Source organism: Haematobia irritans, chromosome 2 (genome assembly GCF_050003625.1).
Source record: "Haematobia irritans isolate KBUSLIRL chromosome 2, ASM5000362v1, whole genome shotgun sequence".
NCBI classification, from domain to species: Eukaryota; Metazoa; Arthropoda; class Insecta; order Diptera; family Muscidae; genus Haematobia; species Haematobia irritans.
In genome coordinates, this window is record NC_134398.1 from 85,313,609 (window position 1) to 85,336,944 (window position 23,336).

General features: G+C 34.8%; 1 long non-coding RNA gene across 1 annotated transcript in view; it reads left to right on the forward strand.

The window, feature by feature from the left end:
- The first annotated feature begins 669 nt into the window (after positions 1-669).
- LOC142223126 (uncharacterized) overlaps positions 670-23,336 on the forward strand; it is a 31,026-nt gene continuing 8,359 nt past the window's right edge. The window contains exon 1 of the long non-coding RNA XR_012718585.1: positions 670-970. This is a non-coding gene — a long non-coding RNA (uncharacterized LOC142223126). The remainder of the gene's footprint in view (positions 971-23,336) is intronic.

Here is a 23,336-nt window from a genome sequence, read left to right on the forward strand (position 1 = left end):
ATAGGAAATTGGTTTGCGTCATACCAAATGTTGCATTTACCAAGATTACATGTTTGTAATCTTTTAGTTGTTTTTCGTTTTTATTTTTTAAATAAAATATTTAATTTAACATTGTTTCATTAACAATGTTAAATTTTAGGCAACAACAAAAAAAATAAATTTTCCCCTTTATGGAAATTTATTTCGTGCACTTAATTTCTTTTTAATTGCATTTTAGTGCTATGTCAATACTTGTCGTATACGCGTTTGGTTCGAGTATTAAACTAATCTGGTAAATGGTTCGATCTCCTCAGTAGGTAATTTCCTATCTTCCTACAATTTATAATCTTTGTATCAATGTGCGTGATGGTCAAAGACAATATACTTTAGAAGGTTGGAAGTTGGCTTGCGTCATACCAAATGTCGATACCTGTTTCCATTTTTTTTTGCATTTTTTTAATGAAGAACTTAATTTAAAAATTGAACATTGTTAAATCTTGAGCAATAAATAAAAACTTATATTTTCCCGCTTGTTCCAAGATGTTTCAATTTAATGTGTCGAACCAACGCGTCAATGGTTTGATGTTCTCAGCAGCCAATTTCCCATGTTCTAAATTGTATTGTCTTTGGTGATGGTGCATAAAAAAAAGAAAACACCAACAGAATAACAACCCTTCTATTCGTCTTCATTTTAGAATCTTCAATTATCAAGTAACATTCAGTGACGCTAACCTTTTGTGAAAAAACAGTGGTTTAAATTTTTTTTACATTTGAAATTGTGGAAGGAGAATAAAATCGTTATGCAGCAACTTATTAAAACTGGAAGGTAGAAGTTGCAAAAAATTACGTTTTCCATTTGATAACATTACATGGATAACATTAATTGGAAATAGTGGAATAATAAAATAATATTTCAAGGCCAGTCGATGCTGTTGAATTTTATTGAAGAAAAAATGCACCGGTATAAATAAATAAAATTGTATTTAAAAACGTAAGTAATTATTAGTTCTAATTTTGAAGTAAAAGGTTTACTACAAATATGTAAGATTTGTCCAAATGAATGGAAAAAGTTTAATAAAATCATTCCATATATGAATTCAATTCAGTTAATTTTTTTTATTCTGTAGTATAGTGGTACATACATATGACATGTTAACTAATATATGGAATGCATTCTACACCCAGAGAAGGAATATGATCATCTCAAACATGTTTTAAGAGCAAAATGTTATTTTTGTGTGGTGACCATGTAACATGGTTTTCGCAACCATGTTATTTTCACGGAAATCATGTATCTGATTTCGGCAAGCAGGTTATATTTGACGATAAAATAACATTTTAGTGACAAACATGTTACATGGTCACCATACAAAAATAACATCTTTCTCTTGAAATATGTTTGAGGTGATCATATTCCTTCTCTGCGTGTACCTAATTTCTACGAAAATCACATCGTTCAAACAAATAAAAATGTCTTTGGCGCTATACGCTATACGAAGAAGAACTTTCTTCACAATGAGTTCATTTTAACTTAAAGATTTTTCGATACCATATCACATTCGTCAAATGTGATGGGGGCTATATATAAAGGTTTGTCCCAAATACATACATTTAAATATCACTCGATCTGGACAGAATTTGATAGACTTCTACAAAATCTATAGACTCAAAATTTAAGTCGGCTAATGCACTAGGTGCACTAGGTGTTAGTAAAAAAATATGGGAAACGTTTAAATCTGAAGCAATTTTAAGGAAACTTCGAAAAAGTTTATTTATGATTTATCGCTCAATATATATGTATTAAAAGTTTAGGAAAATTAGAGTCATTTTTACAAATTTTCGACTAAGCAGTGGCGATTTTACAAGGAAAATGTTGGTATTTTGACCAATTTTTTCGAAATCAATCGGAGTAAAAGATTGGCCACTGTGGTCATATGAGTGTAAATCGGGCGAACGATATTTATGGGAGCTATATCTAAATCTGAACCGATTTCAACCAAATTTGACACGCATAGCTACAATGCTAATTCTACTTTCTGTGCAAAATTTCAACCAAATTGGGGTAAAACTCTGGCTTCTGGGACCGTATTAGTCCATATCGGGCGAAAGATATATAGGGAGCTATATCTAAATCTGAACCGATTTCAATAAAATTTGGCACACTTGACTATAGTACTAATTGTTCTTCTTGTGCAAAATTTTAAGTAAATTAGGGTAAAACTCTGGCTTCTGGAGCCATATAAGTCCATATCGGGCGAAATATATATATGGGAGCTATATCTAAATCTGAACCGATTTCTTCCAAAATCAATAGGGTTCTATTCTGAGCCAAAACACATACGTGTGCTAAATTTGAAGTCGATTGGACTAAAACTGCGACCTACACTTTGATTACAAAAATGTGTTCACGGACAGACGGACATCGCTATATCGACTCAAGAGCCCACCCTGAGCATTTTTGTTAAAGACACCATGTGTCTATCTCGTCTCCTTCTGGGTGTTGCAAACATATGCACTAACTTATAATACCCTGTTCCACAGTGTGGAGCAGTTTTACCCCAAATTGGGGTAAAACTCTGGCTTCTGGGACCGTATTAGTCCATATCGGGCGAAAGATATATAGGGAGCTATATCTAAATCTGAACCGATTTCAATAAAATTTGGCACACTTGACTATAGTACTAATTGTTCTTCTTGTGCAAAATTTTAAGTAAATTAGGGTAAAACTCTGGCTTCTGGAGCCATATAAGTCCATATCGGGCGAAATATATATATGGGAGCTATATCTAAATCTGAACCGATTTCTTCCAAAATCAATAGGGATCTATTCTGAGCCAAAACACATACGTGTGCCAAATTTGAAGTCTATTGGACTAAAACTGCGACCTAGACTTTGATTACAGAAATGTGTTCACGGACAGACGGACATCGCTATATCGACTCAAGAGCCCACCCTGAGCATTTTTGTTAAAGACACCATGTGTCTATCTCGTCTCCTTCTGGGTGTTGCAAACATATGCACTAACTTATAATACCCTGTTCCACAGTGTGGAGCAGGGTATAACAAGTAAGGAAAGTCTAAAGTCGGGCGGGCCCGACTATATTATACCCTTCACCACTATGTATATCAATATTTTTGATACCATCTTAAAACCTTTAAATTTTTTAGGAACTACATAATGGTTTAGTTATATTCCCAAATACAAATATTTAAATATGAACCGATTTTGACAAAATTTTTTAAACTTTCACAAAATGTCTGGACTTAAAATTTAAATTGGTTGATGACCGGGACGAACCACAATGTTAGTAAAAAATATCGCAAATATTTAAATTGCCTAAAATTTAGCAAATCTGCATTTATGATTTATAGGTCAATACACGGTCGAAAAAGACTATTTTTCATATGTTTGGGTATAAACATTATATGTTTGGAACTCAAATTTCTAAACACAATATTTTTGAGCGCAAACATATAATGTTCATAAACTAGCATAATATGTTTGGGACATATATGTTAATATGTTAGAACATATTATGTTTGGGAACATATTATATTTGGGAACATTATTGCAAACATATACTAATTTAGAAATAGCCCATAAACATATATGTGTTTACAAAGAGAGACAAAGTGTATGCTGGAAGTAAAATAATGAAAGTAACCAATTGGGGCATTACAAATATATATACACAAAGAAAATTTCATTAAATATAGGAAAAATACTATGTGTGAATATAAACAAGTATAAATTTACATATTATGAGTAAAAATATATATGTTGTGATATAAGACTTCGCCAAAAATTGTATATGCTTAAGTAAAATATTAAAATGAGTATTCGGAGAGAAAATTCATTCGGAACCAAGATAAACAAGTATATACGGCCGTAAGTTCGGCCAGGCCGAAGCTTATGTACCCTCCATCATGGATTGCGTAGAAACTTCATCTAAACTCTGCCATCCACAATCGAATTACTTAAGTTGCGGTAACGCTTGCCGATGGCAAGGTATCTTAAAACCTCCTAACACCATCTTCTAAATTGTATGTAAGTCCATACGTGGTATATATTAAATCAAAAAAGATCGATCCAATACGTATATAATTCAATTTGACAAAGTAGACATAAAATTTTGACAAAATTTTCTACAGAAATAAAATTTTAACAAAATTTTCTATAGAAATAAAATTTTCACAAAATTTTCTATAGAAATAAACTTTTGACAAAATTTTCTATAGAAATAATATCTTGGTAGGTTATTTTTGGCACGAGTGGCAACCATGATTATGAACCGAATAAAATTTGAACAAAATTTTCTATAGAAATAAAATTTTGATAAAATTTTCTATAGAAATAAAATTTTGACAATGATGAACATTTTATTATGAACCGAATAAAATTTTAACAAAATTTTCTCTAGAAATAAAATTTTGACAAAATTTTCTATAGAAATAAAATTTTGGTAGATTATTTTTATCTCTAGTGGCAACCATGATTATGAACCGATATGGACCAATTTTTGTGTGATTGGACCAATTTTGGTATGGTTGTTAGCGACCATATACTAACACCACGTGCCTAATTTGAACCGGATCGGATGAATTTTGCTCCTCCAAGAGGCTCCGGAGGTCAAATCTGGAGAATGTTTTATATGGGGGCTATATATAATTATGGATCGATATGGACCAATTCTGGCACGGTTGTTAAAGATCATATACTAACACCATGTTCCAAAATACAACCGGATTGGATGAAATTTGCTCCTCTTTGAGGCTTCGCAAGCCAAATCTGGAGATCGGTTTATATGGGGTCTATATATAAATATGGACCGATGTGGACCAATTTTTGCACGGTTGTTAGAGACCTTATACCAACATCATGTACCAAATTTCAGCCGGATCGGATGAAATTTACTTCTCTTTGAGGCTCCGCAAGCCAAATCTGGGGATCGGTTTATATGGGGGCTATATATAATTGTTAGAGACCATATACCAACACCATGTAACAAATTTCAGCCCGATCGGATGAAATATGCTTCTCTTAGAGGCTCCACAAGCCAAATCTGGGGATCGGTTTATATGGGGGCTATATATAATTAAGGACCGATATGGACCAATTTGTCCATGGTTGTTAGAGACCTTATACCAACATCATGTACCAAATTTCAGCCGGATCGGATGAAATTTTCTTCTCTTTGAGGCTCCGCAAGCCAAATCTGGGGATCGGTTTATATGGGGGCTATATATAATTATGGACCGATGTGAACCAATTTTTGCATGGTTGTTAAAGACCATATACCAACACCATGTACCAAATTTCAGCCGGATCGGATGAAATTTGCTTCTCTTTTAGGCTCCGCAAGCCAAATCTGGGGATCGGTTTATATGGGGGCTATATATAATTATGGACCGATGTGGACCAATTTTTGCATGGTTGTTAGAGACCATATACCAAATTTCAGCCGGATCGGATGAAATATGCTTCTGTTAGAGGCTCCACAAGCCAAATCTGAGGGTCCCTTTATATGGGGGCTATACGTAAAAGTGGACCGATATGGCCCATTTTCAATACCATCCGACCTACATCGATAGCAACTACTTGTGCCAAGTTTCAAGTCGATAGCTTGTTTCGTTCGGAAGTTAGCGTGATTTCAACAGACGGACGGACGGACATGCTTAGATCGACTCAGAATTTCACCACGACCCAGAATATATATACTTTATGGGGTCTTAGAGCAATATTTCGATGTGTTACAAACGGAATGACAAAGTTAATATACCCCCATCCTATGATGGAGGGTTTGTTTATCATTTTCGCATTACGGGCACAATTTTTTTGTTTCGTCAAAACAAATCGGAACGTAGGACGAGTAAGTCAAAATATTCAAACAAAGGTAATTAAAGGGATCTTCATAAAAACTAACGAAAGGGCACTATACACTGAACAAAAAGCATATCCGGTTCCAAAGATTGTGTCTCCACTTTAACAATTTTGATATTGATTCCGAACCAAAGAAGCGGAGAATACATGTAAGGATGCTTTTAAGACACAATTCTTGACTACGAAGCACATTTCAATTTTTCGCTTTTTCAGCTTTTTTTTCATATGCTATAAAATGTTCGTTAATAACAAGACTTCCAGTAGAATGCTATGTTTCAAGTAAAAACTGTCTTTAAAATAAAGTATTGAAAAACATATCCTATTTTTGAATGATTTTTGCCTTGTAGTCAAGATGCAAAAATGCAACAAATTTAAAGACAGTTTCATTAATTTTAAAGAATTTTTCTGAATTATTAAAGTCAAGTTGACCTTAGTCCAAAAATTTGTTCATTCATGTTATGATACCCAAAGATAATAAAAGAGGAAGATGGGAGATTGGCCTGCGTCATACCAAATGTTGCATTTACCAGTTAGTTTAATACATGTTTGTAATCTTTTAGTTGTTTTTAGTTTTTATTTTTTAAATGAAAAATGTAATTTTCTTAATGAAACAATGTTAAATTTTAGGCAACAACAAAAAAAAAAATACATTTTCCCCTTTATGGAAATTTATTTCGTGCTCTTAATTTATTTTTATTTGCATTTTATTGCTATGTCAATACTTGTCGTATACGCGTTTGGTTCGAGTATTAAACTAATGTGGTAAATGGTTTGATGTGCTCAGTAGCCAATCTCCCATCTTCCTCTTCTATAATCTTTGATGATACCCATTTTTAAGTCAAATCACTTAATTATAACGACAACACGACTTCATTGAAAGTATCGACCTTTGAAAATCTATAAAAACAAATATTAGTTCCTCTTTATTAATGAGTAGTCCAAGAGGAGTTGACGGATTTTTTCGAAAATAAAAGTGGGCATTGAGTTCGAGTTTTGCCGCTAAAATTATTTCTCATTTTAGCGGCAAAACCAGAATAACATTACAATTTTTTCCGGTAAATTGTATATTAACATGGTGGGGAAAGATCCAAAGCAACAATTGAATAAGTTTATTTTATTTAAAAGAAATTATTAAAGAAAAGTAAAATGGTAAACATGGCCATTTTAACGTGATAATGCCAATTTATACCGGCCTTAAGAATTAAATTAAGTACAAAATTATTCGTTAATAAAAATTCATATTTATTTGTATTTCTAAATTAATGGTGTAACATGCTAGCAAACAATTGTTCACACCAAAATAAATTTATGTGCTGTTTTATTGTTTAGAATTTAAATATAATGTGCTTTTAAATGGTTATCGTTAACCTTAGGATTCGATGGAAAAATATTTATATATACTCGACTTCACGTTCTTCTTTTGTAAGAGTTTTTGAATTTCTTCGAAAATTTTAAACTTGTATACAAAAACCTTTATTTGTTACACAATTTTTATTTTTGCAATAAAAAAATAATATTTGATTTGAACTCAGTCCATTTCGTTTATATCAAGCATTTTTCTTTTCTGACTTTAAGTCTTTTATAAAACACACTTTAGAATTTCGTAGTAAAAATTTAATATAATAGTATGTAATGCTGAACACCTTTTCGGGAACTTCCGAACGAATCTGGAATATATGTTAAAAAATATATTAAAAAAAATGGTGTTGGTCGAAGCAGAGATCGAACCCAGGTCCCCTGTCACGCAAGGCGGACGACCATCCACTACTCCACGCTGCCTACAAATGTATGTTTAACAATGTTATGTTGTTAAACAATGTTATGTTTGCATCGGCTCGTGGGCGCCGCAAGCTATGCTATATAAATATAACTTATAACGATAATTATCTCTTGATGACCATAACAGCTACGTAGGCCAGTGGTTAGTGTGCTGGCTTACAAACTGTGTGGTCCGCTGTTCGAATCCCCGTCCGGCAAAAGGTAAAATTAAAAAAAAATTATAAAATATAATAATTTCTTCTAAAATGTTTGTATTACAGAAAAAGTGAGAAAAATGTGAGGGAATATACAATTAGGCAGAAAAAAAATGTTGAGCACAATCTTCTTTGGGAGAAAATTCTTCTAAGCATATAATATTTTTGGGTTCAAAATGTTTCCAAACATATTACATGTTCACATAAGAACATATAGTTTTTTTGGAAGACAAAATTATTGAATTTGGATGGAAAAATACAAAATGTTTGGAACTTAGACTACCCAAACATATTATATTGTTTAGACCAATATGCTTTCAAACATATTATATATTGGAAGAAATCAAACATATAAATGTTTGGGCAATACCCAAAAATTTATATGCTTGAAGCAAAATATGTTTGGGAGTGTTACAGAAGCGATTTTTTTGAGGGTGTATATACTAATTAGAGTATAGGTAAATTTGAATCATTTTTGCGAGTTTTCGACTTAACAGTGACGATTTTACAAGGAACATGTGGGTATTTTGGCCATATTTGCTAAAATCGGAAGAACATATACATGGGGACTTTGCCTAATTCTGAGCCGACTTTGATAAAATTTGGCACAAATTGCTAAAATTTTAATTGAACGCTCAATGCAAAACTTCAAACTTTTCGAAAAGAAACTTTGGCCTCCGTGGTCATATGAATCTAAATCGGGCGAAAGATATAAAGGGTGATTTGTTAAGAGCATGATAACTTTTTTTTTAAAAAACGCATAAAATTTGCAAAATCTCATCGGTTCTTTATTTGAAACGTTAGATTGGTCCATGACATTTACTTTTTGAAGATAATTTCATTTAAATGTTGACCGCGGCTGCGTCTTAGGTGGTCCATTCGGAAAGTCCAATTTTGGGCAACTTTTTCGAGCATTTCGGCCGGAATAGCCCGAATTTCTTCGGAAATGTTGTCTTCCAAAGCTGGAATAGTTGCTGGCTTATTTCTGTAGACTTTAGACTTGACGTAGCCCCACAAAAAATAGTCTAAAGGCGTCAAATCGCATGATCTTGGTGGCCAACTTACCGGTCCATTTCTTGAGATGAATTGTTCTCCGAAGTTTTCCCTCAAAATGGCCATAGAATCGCGAGCTGTGTGGCATGTAGCGCCATCTTGTTGAAACCACATGTCAACCAAGTTCAGTTCTTCCATTTTTGGCAACAAAAAGTTTGTTAGCATCGAACGATAGCGATCGCCATTCACCGTAACGTTGCGTCCAACAGCATCTTTGAAAAAATACGGTCCAATGATTCCACCAGCGTACAAACCACACCAAACAGTGCATTTTTCGGGATGCATGGGCAGTTCTTGAACGGCTTCTGGTTGCTCTTCACTCCAAATGCGGCAATTTTGCTTATTTACGTAGCCATTCAACCAGAAATGAGCCTCATCGCTGAACAAAATTTGTCGATAAACACATTTCGAACCGAACACTGATTTTGGTAATAAAATTCAATGATTTGCAAGCGTTGCTCGTTAGTAAGTCTATTCATGATGAAATGTCAAAGCATACTGAGCATCTTTCTCTTTGACAACATGTCTGAAATCCCACGTGATCTGTCAAATACTAATGCATGAAAATCCTAACCTCAAAAGAATCACCCTTTATATGGGAGTTATATCTAAATCTGAACCGATTTCAACCAAATTTGGCATGTGTTGCAAGAATGTTAGTCCTACTCTCTGTACAAAACTTCAAGTAAATCGGCGTGAAATTTTGACCTCTGGGGCCATATAAGTTCGTATCGGACGAACTATATCAAAGTCTGAACCAATTTCAACTAAATTTGGTATGCATAGAAAAAATGTTATTTCCATTGTCTGTGTACAATTTTAAGTAAATAAGAGGAAAATGTTGAACTACGGTGGTCATATGTGTAAATCGGACGACAGATATATATGGGAGCTATATCTAAATCCGAACCAATTTTAACTAAATTCGGTACGCATATTTATAATGTTAATTTTACTCCCTGTGCAAAATTTCACGTAACTCGGAGTAAACATTTGGCCTCTGGCGTCATAGAAGTGTAAATCGGGCGAAAGCTATATATGGGAGCTATATCTAAATCTGAACCGACTTCAACCAATTTCGGTGTGGACATTTATAATGTTAATTATACTCCCTGTGCAAAATTTCACGTAAATCGGAACAAAAGATTGGCCTCTGAAGCCATAGGAGTGTAAATCGGGCGAAAGCTATATATGAGAGCTATATCTGAATCTGAAGCGATGTGAATGATATTTAGCATTTACGAGACTCACAAAATACTCGATTATAAGAAATTGGAAGAAGATCGGTTGGTAAATACGTCATTTCTGACCAAATCGGTTATAAATATATATGACAGCTATATCTAAATCTGAGCCGATATATATGGGAGCTATATCTAAATCTGAACCGATTTCAACCAAATTTGGCACACATACCGATACTATTAAACGTACTCCATGTGTAAAATTTGAAGCAAGTCAGGGCAAAACTCTGGCTTTTGAGACCATATAAGCCCAAATCGGACGAAAGATATATATGGGAGCTATATCTAAATCTGAAGCGATTTTAACCAAATTTGGCACACATAACGACAACGTTAAACGTACCTCTCGTGCAAAATTTGAATCAAGTCAGTGCAAAACACTGGATTTTGAGGCCATATAAGTGCAAATCGGACGAAAGATATATATGGAAGCTATATCTAAATCTGAACCGATTTCCATCAAATTTACCAAGCATTGGTAGAATGTCAATTCTACTCTCTGTGCAAAATTTCACGAAAATCAGTAGTAAACTTTGGCCTCTGTTGACATATGAGTCTAAATCGGACGAAAGATATATGGGAGCTATATCTAAATCTGAACCGATTTGGATAATATTTTGCAAGTTTTTCGAGATTCATAAAATATTCGGATGTACGGAATTTGAAGAACATCGGTTGATAAACACGCCAATTATAACAAGATCGGGGATAAATATATATGACAGCTATATCTAAATCTGAACCGATTTTTTCCAAAATCAATAGCGATCGTCTTTGTTCCCCAACACGACCCTGCGCCAAATTTTAGGACGATCGGACTTAAACTGCGACCTGTACTTTGCGCACAAAAATACATGAACAGACAGACGGACATCGCTAAATCGACTCAGAATTTAATTCTATGACGATCGGTATACTAAACGATGGGTCTCAGACTTTTCCTTCTTGGCGTTACATACAAATGCATGATTTATCGCTCGATATATATGTATTAGAAGTTTAGGAAAATTAGAGTCATTTTTACAACTTTTCGACTAAGCAGTGGCGATTTTACAAGGAAAATGTTGGTATTTTGACCATTTTTGTCGAAATCAGAAAAACATATATATGGGAGCTATATCTAAATCTGAACCGATTTCAACCAAATTTGGCACGCATAGCTACAATGCTAATTATACTCCCTGTGCAAAATTTCAACTAAATCGGAGTTAAAAATTGGGCTCTGTGGTTATATGAGTGTAAATCGGGCGAAAGCTATATATGGGCGATATATCTAAATCTGAACCGATTTCACCCAAATTTGACACGCATAGCTACAATGCTAATTCTACTCCCTGTGCAAAATTTCAATTAAATCGGAGTAAAAGATTGGCCACTGTGGTCATATGAGTGTAAATCGAACGAACGATATATATGGGAGCTATATCTAAATCTGAACCGATTTCAATAAAATTTGGCACACTTGACTACACTACTAATTGTACTCCCAGTGCAAAATTTCAACCAAATTGGGGTAAAACTCTGGCTTCTGGGATCGTATTAGTCCATATCGGGCGAAAGATATATATGGGAGCTAAATCTAAATCTGAACCGATTTCAATAAAATTTGGCACACTCTACTACAGTACTAGTTGTTCTTCTTGTGTAAAAGTTTAAGCAAATTAGGGTAAAACTTTGGCTTCTGGGGCTATATCTAAATCTGAACCGATTTCTTCCAAAATCAATAGGGTTCTATTCTGAGCCAAAACACATACTTGTGCCAAATTTGAAGTCGATTCGACTAAAACTGCGACCTAGACTTTGATTACAAAAATGTGTTCACGGACAGACGGACATGGCTATATCGACTCAGGAGCCCACCCTGAGCATTTTTGCCAAAGACACCATGTGTCTATCTCGTCTCCTTCTGGGTGTTGCAAACATATGCACTAACTTATAATACCCTGTTCCGCAGTCTGTTGGCGCAGGGTATAAAAAATCCGAAAATCAAAAACAATATTCTCTTTAAGCATTGTTTTTTAATTTTCCAAGTAGTTTTAGAGATATCGTTAAAGTTTTGAAAAAAAATTAAAATATTTAACAAAATTTATTGTTTGTTTCTTGAAAACTAAAAATTAGACAAAAATCGCAGTTTTTTCCATAAACAGTTAGTTAAATAGATTTCGGCTTAAAGAGAATATTGTTTGGGAGTTTCGGATTTTTTTTTTTAATTTAATATGTTGAACCCTTTTCAAGTTATTCCAATATACTACAATTGTAAACCACTATTTTGAAGCCCTTGAGGAAAACTATTTTAATCAAGGGATAGAATTGCTAGAAAAGCGTTGGACTAAGTGTATTGAAGGTTCAGGAAATTATATTGAAAAATAAAAATATTTTTGAAAAACTAACTATTCTCTTTCATTGATAGGCTAAGAAGTTTCCGAACCACCATCGTATGTAGTGAAAGTGCCCTAATTTTGACCATAACGGTATATCTCGAAAAATCGAGCTGATAGAAAAAACCAAGCGCAGATTTGGATTCAGCGTCCCAAACAACCTTAAAAACAATATTCAGTTCTTCATCAACAGAACCATAAAAAAGACTAACTTATTACATACATACAAACACTTAACAGGTTGGCTGATATGTCCCCGGTCTGACACATAGATGGCGTCGCTGGTATTAAATGCATATTAAAATTTGACGTCTGTAAGTCAATTAGTTTGTGAGATAGAGAGTCTTTTGTGAAGCAACTTTTTTTATTGTAAAAAAATTGAAAAAAGGAATTTCGTGTTTTGATAAAATACTGTTTTCTGAAGGGAAAAAATACGGTGGAACAAAAACTTGGCTTGATAATGAGTTTCCGGACTCTGCCCCAGGGAAATCAACAATAATTGATTGGTGCAAAATTCAAGCGTGGTGAAATGAGCACCGAGGACGGTGAACGCAGTGGACGCCCGAAAGAGGTGGTTACCGACGAAAACATCAAAAAATACATAAAATGATTTTGAATGACCGTAAAATGAAGTTGATCGAGATAGCAGAGGCCTTAAAGATATCAAAGGAACGTGTTGGTCATATCATTCATCAATATTTGGATATGCAGAAGCTCTGTGCAAAATGGGTGCCGCGCGAGCTCACATTTGACCAAAAATAACAACGTGTTGATGATTCTGAGCGGTGTTTGCAGCTGTTAACTCGTAATACACCCGAGTTTTTCCGTCGATATGTGACAATGGATGAAACATGCCTCCATCACTACACTCCAATCGACAGTCGATTGAGTGGACAGCGACCGGTGAACCGTCTCCGAAGCGTGGAAAGACTCAAAAGTCCGCTGACAAAGTAATGGCCTCTGTTTTTTGGGATGCGCATGGAATAATTTTTATCGAATATCTTGAGAAGTGACTATTATATGGCGTTATTGGAGCGTTTGAAGGTCGAAATCGCGGCAAAACGGCCCCATCCATATGAAGAAGAAAAAAGTGTTGTTCCACCAAGACAACGCACCGTGCCACAAATCATTGAGAACGATGGCAAAAATTCATGAATTGGGCATCGAATTGCTTCCCCACCCACCGTATTCTCCAGATCTGGCCCTCAGCGACTTTTTCTTGTTCTCAGACCTCAAAATGATGCTCGCAGGGAAACATTTGGCTGCAATGAAGAGGAGATCGCCGAAACTGAGGCAAAACCGAAGGAGTACTACCAAAATGGTATCAAAAAAGGAAGCTTGGAAGGTCGTTATAATCGTTGTATCGCTCTTGAAGGGAACTATGTTGAATAATAAAAACGAATTTTGACAAAAAAATGTGTTTTTTTGTCAGACCGGGGACTTATCAGCCAACCTGTTAGAAAATGTTATTTTTATACGGAAATCGCGATTTATATCAATTCAGTAAATCGTGAACAAAATCAAAAGTTGTGCACGGATTGTAATGAAATAAAGATCATATAATTCGAAATATATTTAACTACCTATTTCTGGACAAAAACTGTGATTTTTGTCCTATTTTTATTTTTTAGGAAATTTTAAATAACAAAATTTTTTTTTGAAAAATTTCACTTTTTTCCAAAACCTGAAAAATATCTCTAAAACTACTTGGAAAATTATGTAAAATAATGTAAAGACGGCTTAAAGAGAATATTGTTTGGAATTTTCGGTTTTCTTTTTAAATGTAATGTGGTGAACCGTTTTCAAGTTATTCCAGTGCCTTAATTTTGAACATAACGGTATATCTCAACAAGTATATACAGCTGTAAGTTCGGCCGGGCCGAATCTTAAATACCCACCACCATGAAGCAAATTACTTTGAAAACTCTTCGTCGTAGTGGGTTTCTTGATAATATATAGAATTTTAGGGGGATTGAAGACAAATTTTCTCCCAAGCAAATCAGTTCAACCAGATTTATGAGAACCAATTTTGTTTGAGTTTTAGAGAAATCATAAACATATCGTGTATATGATGAAATAACGCCATGATTTGAAATCTTAAATCTGTAGATTTTTTCCGCCATTATTTAAATGAATACGATGAATAAAATATGGAAATTTTACTTTCAGTTTCAAGCAATTTTCATGATCAGTGCGCCTGTTATACCCTGAAAGAAGTGTTTTCTTTTCTGAGGAACGAAATTTTAGACAAGCAACGTTTTCTTTTGAAACAAATTTTAGAGACTATCGTTGAATCGCTTATCAAAAATTCGGATTAGTTTGCTCTAAACGAAAATACTTTGTACGAAAGGGGAATTTCGCTTGTCTAAAATTTCATTCCGGAGGAAAATATTTTTTTTTTTTGGGTGTACCCTCAAGAAGTTAAATCGGCCTATATAAATGCCTTACCAAACGGACCGGTAAAAATAAATGCGATACAGATTTTTGAGGGTCTAAAATTCCATTTTACATTTTTGTGCAAATCGGATAAAAAGAAGCCCAAGGAGTTAAATATGGAGATCGCCCTATGTGGAAGCTATACTGAAACATGGGTCGACATACACCATATTCCGGCTGACCTATTTTGGATTCCAGAAGTCCTAGAAATAAATTCGGGAGTTAGGTCTATATGGGGGCTATACCAAAACATGGACCAATACTCACCACCTCTTAATGTTCCTCAAATACCTCTAGAGTTCCACTTTCAGACGAATTCTAGAAGCCCAAGAAGTAAAATCGGGAGATCAGTCTATATAGGGGCTATACCAAAACATGGGCCGATACGGACCATTTTCGACACACCTCTTTATGGTCCTAAAATACTTCTAGATTTCTAATTTCCGGCAAATTGTATAAAAACTACGGATTCTAGAAGCCCCAGTCCATATGGTAGCTACACCAAAACATGGACCGATGGGCACCATTTTCGGCACACCTTTTTATGGTCCTCAAGTACCTCTACCCAGTCAGAAAAAAACCATCGGAAAAGCGTTGTAAAAGCATTGTAAACGGTTGATATACGGTGGGGAAAAAGCGTTGTTACAACCCCAAAATGAGAACATCATTCTACGGTGTATCGATCGTATTTAACAAAGTTTTCAAAACGTCATGAAAACAATATTTTATACGCTTTTTCGATTGTTTAACGAACGCTTTGACAACCCCAAAATGATAATATCGTTATACGGTGTAGCGATGGTTTTACAACCAATAAAAAGCACTGAAAATTCAAATTGAAGTTTTTAATTTGACTATACATTTTCCATTCAAAAAACCAAACGTACACTAAAAAAGTGAACCCTCGAGGACACTAAAGTCACTTTAACTCTATTTTAGCTCATGAACTTATTGTGTTTTGTGAAAGTAAGGGAATTACATTAATAATTTTTTGCGTAGGTTGGTAAAATGGACTAAAAAAGGAGAAAAGTAATTCACAAATATCCGTATTTCAAACAAAATACTTAAGAATTTCTTAAAATGTGTTCATTTTACCCCAAATGCGCAAAAAAAACATTCTTGCAATTTTGAACTCCAATTTTTTCCTTAGAACAACGAAATTATCTTTAAAATGTGAAAAAAAAATTATTTTGTCTAAAAAATTTCTTGAATTAGTCGAAAAATATCTGAGGACTGTGTGTGACAAAATCCCATAAGACGAGATAAACAATTTCTCAAAAATTTTATGTTGTGTGTAGTTTTTGAAGGCGCATCTTTCTGTGTTTACAGATACAGATGCAATATCTGCCCTAGATCGGGAGATATAGAATGGTTTCTCGAATTGTTAAGTTTAATTTTAGCAAAACATCATATGTTGTAAAATAAAATCGAAATACTTGTATGATACTTTTGACAAAACAACACAAGTCCACATAAGGTTTGTGTAATTGACAATTTTTTTTACAATACAACATATTTCGAGTCATGGTGTTTTGTCGAAAAAAAAAACAAATAAAAATAAACGCATATTTAACTTCAGTTGTGTTGTTTTTTATTCAGAATATGATCAGGATTCAATGCGACAAAACACATAAATAGATATGATTCTTCTTTTGTTTTTTGATTTAAATAAGTTAGAGTTAGAGTTTTTAGACTTATGGTGTTTTATCATAAATCCACAGATACGCACTTTTATTTGTGAAATCAGGGTTTAGTTTAGTTAAAACTTTGTACAATTGCACCCTCAAAAAAATCGCTTCTTTAACATATGTTCCAAACATATTTTGCAGGAAGCACATATATTATTGCATACTGCCGAAACATTAATATGTTTGTTTTATGTGAACATATTATATGTTTGGAAGCATTTTGAGCCAAAAATATTATATGCTTGGAAGAATTTTTCCCAAACACGATTGTGCTCATTCCCTAACATACTCGTAATTTTCACTTCCACGAAATTTTTTAGTTATTGGCACCTTTCTCTGTAATACAAATAATGTTGAAGAAATTATTCACTTTTATAAATTTTTTAAATTTTACCTTTCGCCTGCACGGAGAATCGAACCAAGGACCATACAGTTTGTAAGCCAACACACTATCAATCCCTGCTCCGACCGAACTTTTTTTTTTTTTTTTTTAATTTACACATTTATATTTATACTATATTAATTTTTTTAAATGAAACATCGAAATGTGCGTTATTAAAGATTTATAGTCAGTAACAGTGCTTGATATAAACGAAATTGAATGATTGTTGGATAAAATATTATTTTTTATTGCAAAAATAACAATCTTGTAATAAAAAACTGTTTTTGTACAAAACTTTAAAATTTGGAAGGTATTCAAAAACTAACAAAAGAAGAACGTGGAGTCCAGTATAAACATACATACATAATTTTATAATATAAACATAAATTTATTTAGGAGTGAACAGTTTTTTACTAGCATTTAACACCATCGCTCTAAAATTCCTTTTATTTTTCCTTAATAATTCATTTTAAAGAAAATAAACTTTTTAAATTGTTTTAGCTGTAAAAGTCGAACTTAATGCCCGCTTTTATATTTGATGGTGTCCGTCAACTCCTCGTGGACTACTTTTTAATAAAGAGAAACTAAACTTTGTTTTTTTTACATTTTACTGTGTAATTTTTCACTATTTCCTCCTTATTTCATTTTACCGTCCCAACTCTAAAAAGAGTATAGTGCCCTTTCGTTATTTTTATGAAGACCCCTGATTTCTTTTAACGAACCAAGAAAAAAATAATGCCAAAATGATAAACAAAACACATGTCCACACATACATAAAATGCTGCTCTCAAGGCGAAAACATAAGCTGTTTGTTTTTCAAATGTCTATTCTCTTGGTTCAGAATGTATATTCTCTTTATTCAAATTAAATAATATTTAGACTTAAACATATCAAATTTTTGGCCTTATCATAAAACAGTTTTCCGAAACAACATACAAGCGGTTTCACAGAAATTGTTCTCTTTTGACTCTTTTGCTGTGTTATATTGATATCTTTCGTCAACTCTCCCGGTTTCCATCTCTATTTCTCTCTATACTCTCTCTGTCGCTTTGAATAAAATATCACAACATATGTATGTTTAGTTGAAATTTGTAAATTTATATATGTTTGTATTCACACATATGATTTTTAAGTATTGAAGGAAAATGCATTTTCAACGATAATTTTGTGGAAAATATACCGTCAATTAATTTGTTTAGCAAGCGTTGTTTCAAACGTTGTTACAATGTTTTAAAGCTGCTCTGATACTAATTGGTGAAGTTTGGGAAGGAGCTGCTCTAGAGTTAGTCGAGAAGAAAGACATACCGGCTAGACCTAGAGCACATGTCTGGATACCTGCAAACCCTCCTGACCCTGAATATATTTGAAATAGACTGAAACGATGCAATCCAGATCTTCCAACAGCTGATTGGAAGGTTGGCCGTTTGGATGAAGTGGATGGACCAAGACGGCATGCAGTGTTTATATTGAACACTCAGTCTTTGCTACATCTAGCAAAGTCTCAGGGCCGTGTATGTTATGGCTTTCATTATATACAAATGAAGGTATATAGAAACGATCAGCTAAGGGATTCGGAAATCGACAAGCCTCTGTCTGAAACAGAAATAAGCGGATCCTCTTGCGAAGTCGAGGGAGATACCAAAGATGCAGACATGGATAGACACCGTATGCGAGAGGAGGTTTCTACTGCCTTAAAACTCACCAAAGTTAAACATATGGTTATTACGAGAGTCACCGAGATCTCTGAAGAGGACATTCTTGATGACTCGATTGAAACGGCTGATGTAAAGGTTGTTGAAAATCTCGATGGTCCTACGGATCCTCCAGATAAATCTTCACCATTGTAAGGCTGCATGTGCTGCCTTAAAAGTTCTCCTGATGAAAGGGGCCATAGACATAGTTCTTATTCAAGTTTATAGAAACAAAATATGTGAGTTAAGTACTCCGGGGTTCAAACTATTGCAGTATACGGGTAATGATGTAAATCGAGCCTGTATAATTGCTAAAATCGAGCTCAACTTGTTTCTGCTTCTTTCAATGTGCAATACAGACACTGTTGTTGCCAGTTTAGAAATAGCCAAATGCAAATATTGAGTATCTTCGGTCTACATGGGACATGATAGGGAGATGCCTCCATGTGCCGTTAACACCTTAGTTGAGGAGTCATTGAAAACAAAGACAAAACTCATTATGAGATGCGATGCAAATGCACATCATAGTATATGGGGAAGTGGTGACATTAATATAAGAGGAGAGTCACTCGGAGAGTTTAGTTTGCGTACTAATTTGTTAGTTTGCAATAAGGGAGATGCCCCAACCTTTGTCACTAAAAACAGGCAAGAGGTTTTGGACGTCACCTTGGACTCGCAAGAACTGAATGAAATGATATCTGATTGGCAGGTTTTAAATGAACATAGCTTCTCAGATCATAGCTACATCAGTTTCAAATTTGATGTCCATACCACCAAGACCATATTTCCGCCAAATGTTAGAGATATTATACAGAGAGCCCTCCGGATGACTGAGAAATGGGCGAAAGATAATGGTCTTGGGGTAAATCCTGCAAAGACAGAACTAGTCATGTACTGCAAGGATCGCAAAACTCCCACGGTTAGGCCAATTTCCTTAGGGGGTATTGAAATTCCCTTTGATGAGTGTGCAAAATACGTTGGCGTTATTCTGGACAGGAAGCTGAACTTTAATCTTAATATTGAAGAAAGGGCGAGGAAAGCAACGGTAGCTTTATACTTGTGCAAAAAGGCAATAGGGAAAAAGTGGGGACTAAAATCAAAAATTGTCCACGGGCTATACACGGCAGTGGTTAGACCTATAATGCTATATGGTGTTGTAGTCTGGTGGCCGGCACTTCACCAGCCAACAAGTTTAGACAAAGTTCAGCGTATGGCGTGCTTGAGTATCTCAGGTGCATTCAGCAAGACAGAAAAAAATTCCCTTAATGTCATACTGCATCTATTGCCAAACAGTCTGCTGCAACAACGCCTGTACGGTTGCGTGAGCTATCGCTGTGGTCGGAAAAAAGTTACGGTCACAGTTCGGTCCTCAAAATAATGCCATATGTGCCTAACGTAGTGGATTACACTTTGGCGAGACCACTTTTCGACAAAAAGTTTGAGACTCTAATTCCCAACAGTGAGGTGTGGTGTACACTAGATAGGGTCACGGCCTAAAGGGGAAAAAAAGTTAATGCGGTCACCCCCCAGTTTTGTAGCATATTCGAAGACAATTTCAGAACACCAAAACTTTTTTTCGTGCACCCTACGACCCCCCGAAATACTATTTATTGTGCTGTGTCGTCATTTGAAGTCCGATCGAAAAGGACAGCATATCGTTGTTCGTGATTGATCAGGGGCTATATTTCGTGCATTGGTCATTTTTGACTCCGACGTCAAATTTGATTTTTAATTTTTTTATTTCGCTTCGTATACCCCTATGATACCCATTTCTGATAACCATTATAAAGATCTTAACAATATATGAAACTTTTGCTTTTGAAGTATTCACTTATATTCATAAACAAAAAAGTTACAGAGATTTTAAAAAATAGGTCACCCTACACTATTGTATAAGCTGTCATGATGCGGACGAAAAGGAATCAATTAAACAAATCTTGTGTGAGTGTCCTGCATTTTGTGTAAAGCGCAAGCAACTTTTAGGAGCATATAGCTTCAGATTACTGCCGGGTCTGGAAAACGTTAACTCAAGCAGTCTGCTAATGTTTTTGGAACAATCTGGTTGGTTCAACAGAAAAAAATAATCGAGAAGGTTCAGCGGATAAATCTAGAAGTGCCCATATGTAATAGGTACTTTTAGTTAATGTGGTATCACAATGGAATGAATAGTCTAACCTAACCTACAACGCTCAATATTTATAACCATCAGGAATTTCTGAATGGGTAGACTTTCAATTTCAGGCAAATTGGATAAAAACTAAGGTTTTTATAAGCCCAAGCCCATATAAACCGACTTACCGATTGGGGGGGTAAGTCGGTTTATATGGGGACTATATCAAAACTTGGACCGATATAGCCCATCTTCGAACTTGCCCTGCCTGCAAACAAAAAACGAATCTGTGCAAAATCTCAGGACGATAGCGCCATTATTGAAGGCGTGATTACAACAGGCTGGCAGACAGACGGGCATGCTTATATCGTCTTATATATATACTTTATATAGTCGGAAATCGATATTTCGTTGTGTTACACACGGAATGACAAACTTATTATACTATACCCCCATCACCATTCTATGGTGGTGGGTATAAAAAAATTTAGCTGATAGAAAAAAGCCAAGCGCAGATTTGGATTCAGCGTCCCAAATAACCTTAAAAACCATATCCAGTTCTTAATGCACAGAACCACTGTTCCCTTGTGTAATTTTATAAGATTTGATAAAAAACAAATAAGGAAAGTCTAAAGTCGGCGGGGCCAACTATATTATACCCTGCACCACTTTATAAATCATGTGTTGCATGCTATATGCACCCATACACATATATTCTGTATATTTGACCATATCTGGACAGAGTGAGTAGGAACAGAGAGAGTAGAAAACATTTAAATATGAACCAATTTTGAGGCAACTTTGTAAAAGTAGAAATAAAGGAAAATTTGAGTCATTTTTACAAGTTTTCGACTTAGCACGCGTAGAGAAGAAACATGATTGCCACAATCATATTCGAAGAGCAAAATAATATTATAGGAGCTATTTTTGCGGCGACCATGTAACATTTTCACCTGCAACCATGTTGGCTCAGTGAATATGGTTCTAAGAAAGATAAAATGTTCCTCATCTAAAATGTTATTATATTGATAAAAAAGAATTTTGTTTGAATCAAAAGACAATGGTCACGATCTAAAATGTTATGGTATTCGTCAAAAATGGTTTTCCTTCAGTTAAAAGAACATGGTTACAAACTAAACAACTTTTTTCGTTGTGCAAGCAAACATCACATATTTTTACACACTTTATTTGGTTTAATTTCAACAATAAGTAATCATTCCATATTTACTTCGTGCTCATCAAAGTGTGTGTTCTCAGTGAAGTGAAAAAGTCAAAATCTGGTCGCGGTAAAGGTGACGACTCAGTGTATAGTGCAAGAACTATTAACTGCTGTTTTGCCGACGGCTTTTGTTCTTTGGACACTAGTTTGAAGCAAAATTTAATCTCGAAGGTGATAGTTTGAAAAAGAGAATTTAATCTCTGAGATCGTGTGTTCTCAGTGAAGTGAAAAAGTCAAAATCTGGTCACGGGAAATGTGACGACTCAGTGTATAGTGCAAGAACTATTAACTGCTGTTTTGCCGACGGCTTTTGTTCTTTGGACACTAGTTGAAGCAAAATTTAATCTCGAAGGTGATAGTTTGAAACAGAGAATTTAATCTCTGAGATCGTGTGTTCTCAGTGAAGTGAAAAAGTCAAAATCTGGTCACGGGAAATGTGACGACTCAGTGTATAGTGCAAGAACTATTAACTGCTGTTTTGCCGACGGCTTTTGTTCTTTGGACACTAGTTGAAGCAAAATTTAATCTCGAAGGTGATAGTTTGAAACAGAGAATTTAATCTCTGAGATTGTGTCATTTTGTGATTGCTTACCTGCATTTTTGAGAGGCGATAGTAATCTTCGAAAAATTGTTGAAATTTTGTTCTTACTTGGAAAAGTGAGAATTGCATCGTAAGCAGCGAGTTGAGCCAAATCGATTTTATATGCCTTGCGATTTTGAGAATCGCATTGTAGCCATTGTAGCCAATTTGAATAAAACAAAGAGACTGGACAAGGAGATCAGCGAGTACAGCGGTGTATGTGAGGAAGCCGTTGCACTGGCCACCTTCGGACCTTATGCTGATGGCAGATTAACACTCATGTCATAATGAAATTGAAAAATTGAGAAATTCCATCACTGGGGGAATTACCGAATTACCAGCTGCTCGGGTAGCCGAAATCCCGAGTATGGCGATTATGGATAACAACAACAGCATAGACTGTGCCGTCAAAATCCAAGAAGAACGCTGGTGCGAGTGAGAAACCTATTTCTAATTCTAAGAAGGAAGCTAATAGTTCCAAGGGAGCTATACCAAAAAGACAACAACCCGAAGACCAAACCTACTGAAGAAGTATTGAACAACAACAAAGAGCCGAGACCGAATTCTGGACGATTTCTTCCTGCTATAACTTTGTAGAGAGATCGTAACTTTGCTTCAGAGATTTCTAAAAAACGAAGACTTCAACATACGCATGACAGGTAAGTCCATCTTATCAATTAGGGTCCGAGGTCTAGAAAATATTGAAAGAACTAAGAATACA